General features: G+C 43.2%; 1 non-coding gene across 1 annotated transcript; it reads right to left on the bottom strand.

Annotated features, from left to right (window-relative positions):
- Positions 1 to 6,913: 6,913 nt before the first annotated feature.
- On the bottom strand, positions 6,914 to 6,988 carry TRNAK-CUU (transfer RNA lysine (anticodon CUU)). The gene has a single exon. It is a non-coding gene; the product is annotated as a tRNA-Lys (tRNA).
- Positions 6,989 to 9,955: the final 2,967 nt, after the last annotated feature.

Raw genomic sequence — 9,955 nt, forward strand, 5'->3', positions numbered from 1 at the left:
CTAGACATATTTATCACCAACTCTCGTGCTGAAAAAATCTTCCTCAAAGTCCTAAGCTCCGATTTGAGTGATCATTTGCGCATTGTATTAATGATGGAGATACTGCAACCAATTGAGAAACGAGAAGCTACAGAAATAGAGTATCGCGATAGTTCATCATTCAGGTTAGCAAATTTCCTAGAAAACGTCAGGCATGTTGACTGGAGCAAAGTACTGGTGATTACAGATGCAAATGCATTCTATGATAAATTGCTAGATCTTTTGAACCAGTACTATTCCAATGAAAGCTTTTCGTAAGAGTAAAAAAGTCAAGCAAACCTTGGGTTACTCGACATCCGCTGAAAATGATTAAAATCAAAGATAAAATGTTTCAGGCGTTTCTTCAGTCTTGTGACCTCAGTAAGTTTATAGAATTTAGGTCATTTAGAAATCAGCTTAGGAAGGCAATTAGGAAGTCGAAGGAAGAATACTACAGATGTATTTTTGATAATGACTGCCTGCGTAACAGTGATGTTCTTTGGAAGAAATTAAATACACTCTTAAACCGAAAGGCTATCTCTAACTTTATCGATCACCTTGTCGCCGATACTACAATATTTAAAGGAGAGGAACTTGCGAACCGCTTTGATGACTTTTTTGCGCATATAGGTAACACAGCGAACACTTCTGTATCCGCTTCGCGTATCCCTAGAACTCCGCATTATTTCTTCCTTCAGCCTAGTTCGTTCGCACAAGTTATAAGTGTTTTCGAAGGCCTTAAGAATAGCTATAGTAGAGATGCCGAAGACTTACAAATTAAGCCCATTAAATATGTGTTAAATGAGATCGCACCGGCCATTCAGCATATCTTTGATATCGCAATTTCTACTTGCATTTTTCCTAATAACATGCAGGTAGCGAAGGTAACCATAATTCATAAAAGTGGGGATAAAAACACATTTTCTAACTATTGTTCAGACTCAATATTACCTGTTTTCTCGAAAGGGCTCGAAAAGGTGATTAATGCACGAATTTGCAGTTTCTGTAGCAAACATAACCTGATAAGAAGTCATCAATTTGGGTTTAGGAAACGTCGTTCCACACAGAGTGCTCTATTGCTGCAAAAAGAAATTCATTTAGAGAACATGAAAAATGAATTGATGACACTCGGACTATACTTGGATTTCAGTACAGCTTGTGACCATGTAAATCACACTATTTTATTAGATAAAATGGAACGCTATTGATTTAGAGGAGTAGCCCTGGAATTAATTCGTTCATACCTCACGGGTTGATCATAATATACTGAAATAGGCAGATACAAATCGCGCATAATAAAGATGGTATCAGGGGTGCTACAGGGCAGTATATTGGAACCTATCCTTTTCCTCTTTTATATGAATGATATAGTACAAATAAATAAAACTTGCGAATTTGTTATCTACGCAGATGATTGCTCCGTGTTTTTTGCAGGAAAAGATATAGTGCACGTTACTGTAGAGGCAGATGCGTTTTGTTCTAGAGCAAACGAATGGTGCAAGACAAATTGTTTGATACTGAATGAATCGAAAACAAAGTGTGTGTTGTTTCGTGCGTTCAGAAGATTGGTTAAGGTACCTGATTCCCTTATGCTTGGCTCGTTCAATGTTTCGATTGAAAAATGTGCAAAGAAACTGGGCGTTATATTTAGTGATCATATATCCTGGAACCAGCACATTCAGTCATTATTGTTTCAATTAAGCAAAACAGTGGGCATAATAAATAGGTGCCGACAAGATCTGGTGGCAATTAAAATATTGCTTTGTGATGCCCTGTTTTGTTCTTATTTGTGTTATTCTGTGCTAGTTTGGAGTAACACTACAGCTGAGAACCTACACAAACTCGTTTTAGTACAAAAAAGGGCCGTACACGTGGTATCAAGTGCTTCTTATTTAGAACACAGTGCGCCTCTTTTTGTCAAACATAAAATCCTTAAAGTTCGAGATTTGCACACTTACACTCTGCTGTGTTCCTATAAGAAAGCAGTTCAGGGCAGACTAGATGCTTTTCTCGATATTGCCCAACTTGAGCACACCCCGACAACATATTCTTTTCGGCACGTTCGTTTTTCGCGCAGGCAGTATGGCCGACAGAGAATTCGGCATACATTGCCAATGGCATTAATTCACTATGACACATTAAATATTGACATCACAACGCTAGCGAAGAAAGACATAAGAAGCTTATTCACGAAATAAAAAGAAATATTTTGTTTTGGTTTTGTTGTGTCACGTCATTGTAATATGTATGTATATTATGGGTGCTTAGCCTTTCTATTTCATTCTTACTTCCTACATGTACATAGAGAGGCGCGTTTGATTGTAATGTAATATTGGATTCCTTGTATGTCTGGTACAGTGCTTTTTATGAAGTTTTATTAATGCTAAATTTATTCCTTCTCCATTGCTGATGGGTTGCTGGAGCCCAGTAAAGCTGCAGTGTAGCAGTTTTTTCTTCGGCCACTTCTTTGGCCTTGTAATGTTGCGAAATAAAGTTGCTTTGATTAAACATATCCTAATCGAAAATGAAAACAAACCGGAAGGGGATGCGGCCTTAAATTACATAAAAAAAATAACTGCCGAATCTTTCCAAGGAAATGATGAGGTTGTACTAGAGGAAAAAAAGAGCATGAAAGCAAACCAGATTTAAAAGGCGCTGGTGCTGACAAATTTAGACTGGAAGAAAGCCGGAGAGAAAATTGCGAAGCGCACAGTCACAGGGCTGGACGAGGTTCCCGTTAGGCTGATTAATGGACTAGGTCCAAAAAGTAAGGAAGCTCTGTTGAAAGCAATAGAAAACAGTTTGAACAATAGGCGAGTACCGTACAGCGACAAAATATATTAAGCATAATTTATAAAGGTAAGGGGCAGAAAGATAGAATTCACTTATATCGACCATTTTCCATTACATAGGTAATAGTCAGGTTAACAATGCAAGCAATTAAATTAAAGCTGCAAGCATGGGCAGAGAATAATTGCCTTCTGGGAGAACTTCAGAATGGCTTCAGAATAGGTAGGCGTCTGGATGATAACTTATTTCTCCTTACTCAGTGTGTTGAATTATCCACTGTAGAAAGGAAACCGTTATATGTGGCCTTTTTAGACATTACAGGAGCGCATGACAACGTAGACCCCAACATTTTGGGTTATATTCTGGAAGGGGAAGGTTTGGGCGACGGTTGTATACAACTTTCGGGAGAGATTTGTCTAAAAAATACCATTTTCGTTGAATGAGAAGGGCCGAGAAGCAAGGAGGAGGAAGAGGAGGAAAAGGAAGGAAGATAAGGTAGGGAGGTCAACCAGACGCACGTCCGATTAGCTACCCTACACGAAGCGAGGAGAAAGCTCATATCGACAACGGACTGAAGCAAGGGTGCCCTTTATCCCCACTGCTGTTTGTGATGTGCATGGTGATGGTGGGAGGGGCGCTAGAGGAAAGTAATATCGGGTTTAATCTCTCGTACAAACATCCGGGTATAGTAGTAGAGCAGCAACTTCCAAGTTTGTTTTATGCGGACGACATTGTGTTGCTAGTTAACAAGCAAAGTGATATGCAGCGTCTGGCTAATATCTGTGCACAGGAAGGCGAGAATTTAAGTCTGAAATCGAGCGTTAAAAATCAGGTGTTATTCAATGAAAACAGTGAACAGACAGTGTCAATTCAGGGCCAGGAAATACCTGGCTTGAAAGAATATACATACGCATATATATGGACAAAGGAAGGCAATAAGTATATCGAAACGCAGGAGAAAGCAGTAACAGTAAAGGGGAGGAGAAATGTGGCCATAATGAAACACGGAGCGCTATGGGGATACAATAAGTGCGAGGTGCTCTGGGATATTTGGAAATATGTAATGGTTCCAAGTTGTTTGCTTGAAATCAGTTGTGCAATCAGAACTCCATGGCAACTAAAAGTCAGTAGGACGCCTCGCATTGCGCGCTCACTGAAAGACTACAAATAAAGCTGTGCAGGGTGATATGGGCCTGAAAAGCTTTGAAGTGAGAGAATCTCGCAGTAAAATTTATTATGAATAGCGACTGAGGAATGTGGAAGACATTGAATGAGCTGGGAGAGTTTTAAGGTGTTTGTACAAAACGAAACATTGATTCACAGTGGAAAAAAAGACATAGGAAGCTTACCGGCAAGTCTGTGACCTGTATGGTCAGCAACACGGCAACAAAGCATGGCAAGCGGTAGTCAGAGAGGCTGAGATATTCTCATGGGTGGCGGCAATGGAAAAGAAACCTGGTATGAACAACGACTTAAGAGGAAAAAAACAAAATCTAGAAAGATAAGCAAGTATGTGAAGCAAGGTTTCATGATACAACGATCATTAATTAAGGGGGAAATGAGACATCCACCCAATCATAGCAATTGCTGCAAAGAAAACGTATATGGGTTCCTCGAAAGAGAAGCCTCGCAGTTGAAGAAAAATTCTTCCTGGTCTGGGACTCGAACCAGGGACTACCGCCTGTCCGGGGCAGCCGCAAAGTTAATAGTAACACTAAGTAATAGTTCTGCGGGTTTTCGCATAACTATTACGTCATGCAACAATCGTGTTAAAAAGGAAAGATACTTCTGTGTGTGAAATGTTGGAGGCTAACCAGAAGAAAAGAGGGGACGCCTGTGTCAGGACGCCTGTGTCTCTGAATATTTACAGAAATGAAAGTATGTTTTCAGATACGCTTTAGATTTTGGTTAATCTTGTGATTCCCTTCCTACACATCTGTGTTCGCACGCATGTGCATTCACATGTTCAGTGCTCTCTCTTTCTCTTCCCCATCATGGCTATACATTCAGCCGCTTTTGACGTCAGTAAATAGTTGCAAGTAGTGCCTTGTCCTGCCATTGTTGTTTCTTCTTTGGTGTGCGGTCTCTTTTGTGCTTCATCTTTTGAAAGCTATGAGCCAACTGGCTCCACAATGTGTTCTACTGAAATATCTATATTGTACAGCTATGCGCTTCTGGGATGGAGTGCCTACAGTGAACGGCACCGTGTTTGGTTACTGATTGATTGATTGATTGATTGATTGATTGATTGATTGATTGATTGATTGATTGATTTTACCGTTACAAAGCGACAATGGGGCTGTGAGGGACGCCCTCCAAATTAGTCTCCATATTAGTCTTCAGATTAATTCCAACCGCGTGTGGTTCTTTATTTTGCAGCTGAATATAAATACACTAGCGTTTTCGCCACCATGAAAATGCAGCTGCCATGGCCCTGTATGGAACCTGCGACTTCGTGCTCAGTCGCGCAGTGCAATTGCCCGGCGCCACCGCGGTGGGTAGTGTTCGGATGCAGTGAGGGTCATCGACAGCATTGAGTTTGTGTAATATTGAGTAAACATAGCCTAGAAAAATGTAGCAGCAAGGCAGTCAATAAGAAAAATGCCGACGCATTTTCTGTAACAGTAGCTAAATGGCGGAATCTGGCTGAAAAATTAGCGAAACGTCATCGGGGACCAAAAACGCCAACTTCATTTAAGCTTCTATTCTTTCTTTCTTTCTTTCTTTCTTTCCTTCTTTCTTTCTTTCTTTCTTTCTTTCTTTCTTTCTTTCTTTCTTTCTTTCTTTCTTTCTTTCTTTCTTTCTATTTGTATGTCGGAAAAATACGTTGACATTCGTCTCGGTGGCTACCCCATCAGTCTTTCTCCGAAGGAATTTATCGAGAAGACTCGGATGCCTTTAGAAGTTCTCCTTTCACGCCCAGAAATGCACTTCTGGGTAATCGCCTTCCGAGTAAACGTTGTACTACTTCAAGCACGAAGCACGTACTTATGGCCACCTCCTTCTAGCGCCGAGTATCGAGACGGGCGTAGCTTGTGCGGCTTCCTTATCGGAAGGGGGCGTGCGAAAAGTGGCTTTATGTAGAGGAAACCTGACGGCGTTACCCGCGTTTGTCACAGCGGTGATCCTTTTTATAAGTCTTCAAAGGCACGAAATAACCTACCTTAGTCACGGTGGCACAAATGTCGCTCAGAATGGTGTGCGGAAGGCTGCGTATGTGCAATATGCACTTGCACTGTTAGCAACCCTGCTTTTAGTGTTTCAGGCTTCAGGGTACACGCGTTTCATCGCACAACCATTTGGCTTCGAATCCTTTTGGGCCATAGCGTTGATGACTCCTTCTTATTTTCCCCCCCTTCATTCATGCAGAGGGGTAGAGCTGCACAAGTGCCCTTTGTGAAACACCTTTTTCGCACAAGCTCCGTTACAGGCTAGCAATACAGCCATTCAGAAGTTGTGTTCAGGTCAAGGTCCGTGGAATGTATTTTTACCGAGTTTTTACCTTCATTTTTATGCACTCGTGTGAACATCATCGTCGCCTTGTTTCTCCTTCCTTCTCGTTATTGTACTTCACAAATATGTTTTCATGTAAGTGTTTGTCTAAACTTTGCAGGCCGAATGTCTCGTTCGGGCTACGCTTCTTTCTTCCTTCAGAAGTATGCAGCAGCAAACGCCACTGATAGTGTCGCCGAAGAGTTTCTATTGTGTCGCTATTCTTATGCAGCCGCTGCGCTGTGTGTAGTGCAAAGAAGTCACTAAACACCTAATATTTGGTCTGTGCTCCGAAAGAGATAGCTAATCCTAAAATCTGCAATAACGTTTCGCATGAGCGTACGTAACCAAATGTTTCTTCATGACGGCCATAAATGTAAGCTGGCGCGTCTTGATGAACAGGAAAAAGAACAGTAAACACGAGATCAACATTGTCAGATGTTCATTAAATGAACGAGAAGAAAGGAAACCGAGGGCCCGGTTATTATCAGTCATGACATAAGAAGCCAACAAACAAAGATACCAAGGACAGTATTGGGGAAATTACTTGCACCTATTAATTAAATTAAAGAAATTATAAATCAACGGAAATTAAAGTGGAGGAAAGAACAACTGCACGCAGGTGGAGCACGAACCCACGTCTTCGCATTAAGAGTGCGACGCTCTTACCAACTGAGCTACCGTTGGCGTCGTCTTCCCTTCCTCTTTCTGTGGTATTTATGTGTTACTACAAGAACTAAGCCTGGGAGTGTCAGCCTGCGGCACCACTAACGGCCGTGACGGTGGATGTGGAACATCCTTTTTAACGCAGGAGTCAAGTGTGCGGGATCTTTTCGAGTGAAGACAACTGGTTAATAAACCGATACAGGCTACCTGCAGGCGTAATGAGAAGGCGTAGCATTAGCACTGTAGCAATGAATAGAAACGATAATGTTGGATGTAGCCATAAGGGGGGAGAAAAATGGCACAGCGGCGTACAAAGAGATTACTATATGCGCTACACACACACACACACACACACACACACACACACACACACACACACACACACATATATATATATATATATATATATATAGCGCCGTACTAAGTGCGCTCGACAAAGGGACAACCGTCCACCGTTGACTTTTGCCTCACGGCGTGTGCTTCTCCGTTTGATTTCGGAGTGCAATAAACGACACCCGTCACATGTGTGCGGTAGCCTAAACTTCACGGCATGTCGAAAGGATGCTCAAATACCTACAAAATCTCGCCTGCGACACGGTTCTACTCACTCGCCACGATGCATCATGTACAGGAGCGACGGCAGCAATGGATCGCCGCTGTTCGGCGAGAAACGTCTTGTTCCCACGCTTTTTTCTCACACCTTGGTGTTTGCCGTGCCGCACTCGATGATGTTTACACGGGTAAGCCGCGAAGTTGTTCGCGACGTACCAATGTTTTGGTTCGGTTTGTCCACCCTGCAGCACACGGGTTAGATGCCCTTCGCTGAGGTTCCGAATGACTGTTGGCCGCTTATTTGCAGTGTTGTGTGTTAAATGTTTTGGAACTTGAAAGTACCGATTTTGTTTGTTTTATGTGGCCCATGAAATTGTCACACCGGTGTCACGGAGTTAATATGTTTGGACCTATTTTATGCGCAACTTCACGCATCTTGAACTGTTGCGAGTTGCTTCGTGAATTTTAAGTGTGATGTTCTTGCGTTACCTCGTTTTTCGCAGAGTTAAATCACGCTGTGTTATGTGGAAATGACTGCAGGCAAGTTAATTTTTCTTTTGCCTCAGAACATGTCGAAATTGCGGTTACTTGGAAAATGTCCTAGAGCGGAGGTAGCTCTGGACAAGGATTGCTTTTAGCTGAGCTGCATATGGTAGTGACGATTGATTTTCACTGACCAATTCGCGTCATATTTGTGAAGCCAATAAAGCTCGTTGCTTTCTGAACACACTTAACACGTCGAGTGCTTTCTTTGTTTCACAGCTCAGTGCCTTTCTCGCGCACACGCTGTAATCATTAGATTTTTTTTTTGTTAGTATCGTTTGCCGCGTAGGAGGGCATTGTTTATGCGGGAAATGACTAAACCCAGCCTTGCTGCCAGCGCCCATCTACTTTGGCCGGCACTGCTCCGTCCTTAAATATATTGTGTGACTTTTCTTTTCAGAAACATTCGAAAAAGACTGCTCAGTAGTTGGTAAAACTGGTGCTTTCTTCCTTTCCCAGTAGGTCACTTAGCGAACTTCAAATTGAGGTAACACTAGTGGGAAAAGTAGTTGATCGACAAACGCAGCGGACTTGCATCCATGGCGCAGTGCCAACTCGCACGTATGCACCCGTGCTTTTGGCGTCGTTGTCGGCGGTGACAGGTGTTTCCATAAACAATTTCACAATTGCTCTTAATTAGGAGATTTTCACAATGGTTATTTGGCGATATGACGCGCATTCAGAGGTGGGAAGACCACTGCAATGTCTGAAGGCATCGCGCCTCGCGGAGCAGCTTGAAATATAAGGCTGTACCAAGGAAGTCTGCTTATTATTGAGGTACAGAAGTAGTAATGCGGAACTGGTAGAACTATAAAAAAAAAGGTCAAGATGGAGTAGCAAAACGAAACAGCCACTTTACCCGAGCCCCACGTTGTAACTGGACGTCCTTACGCTTGTCGGTGGCATGCATGTGTGAGGTTGGGGTTGCCCCAAACTCCGGTAACATCGTGTAAATGTCAGCTCTCATCGAGGCCCACGTCTTTCCTGCAGGTGTGACTGCAAAGCAAGCAGTCTGGCACTCCAACAAAGAAGAAAACAGCATCCGCGAACTTCAGCCATCCTTGCTGCCTGGGGTAGTCGTCTGCTGGTGCTCCCGAGCGTGCTTTCGAAAGCGCCCGCTAGGCGGCCACCAGTGGCGCCTCTCTAGTCGGTGCCCTACGCGTATAGTTTTGAAATTCGGATACAAATTATTACACTGAGGATAGAACAACTAATAATTGTGGGAGTGTGCGCTTTGACGTGTGCACGCGAGATGTCGATGCACTCCCTGCGGCAGTGCTCGTTGACCAGTGTTCACAGGCACAACACAGAATTTACCGGCACTCGTATAAGAGTTCTTTACGTCAGTGATGGCAAGCGCCGACCGTGTTCTGTGAGACAGCAGTTTAATGCAAACACGGCTTACAAAAGGGTACCGCAAGCCAGCGGTCCATGTGCTGCGCTTATACCATTCACCAACGTTGGATTTTCTACCCTCTCTGGAAATGGAAAGCCGTGAGCGGGCACAGCTCTCGCCACTGTGACAGTATTGCATCGCTATATATCTACGTCAGCCTGGAGGAACATCGATCGCTTGTCTCTCTTTCACCTTGATTTTTATTTTGTTTTGGAACACTTGCAGCTATTTTATTCTCCATCTCTTCTTTTTACTTTCGTTTCCCAGCTTCGCGATGCTTTTCCCACGCACTACAAGTGCCCCTTCCTTTTGACGCCCCTATAGCAACCTCTTCCACGTACTCCTTCTGCGTGATAGCCGCAGTGCAAGTGGATGGACGCTTGTCGACGTGCCGGGGTAGATTCCCCAGGTGTAATCGAATTGCGTCTGCACTGGCTGTCGTCTCGTGATGACGCAACGATTTGGCTTTTACTTTTCTTTATTATTTTCGGCGCCACC

Source organism: Dermacentor albipictus, chromosome 1 (assembly GCF_038994185.2).
Source record: "Dermacentor albipictus isolate Rhodes 1998 colony chromosome 1, USDA_Dalb.pri_finalv2, whole genome shotgun sequence".
In the NCBI taxonomy this organism is placed as follows: domain Eukaryota; kingdom Metazoa; phylum Arthropoda; class Arachnida; order Ixodida; family Ixodidae; genus Dermacentor; species Dermacentor albipictus.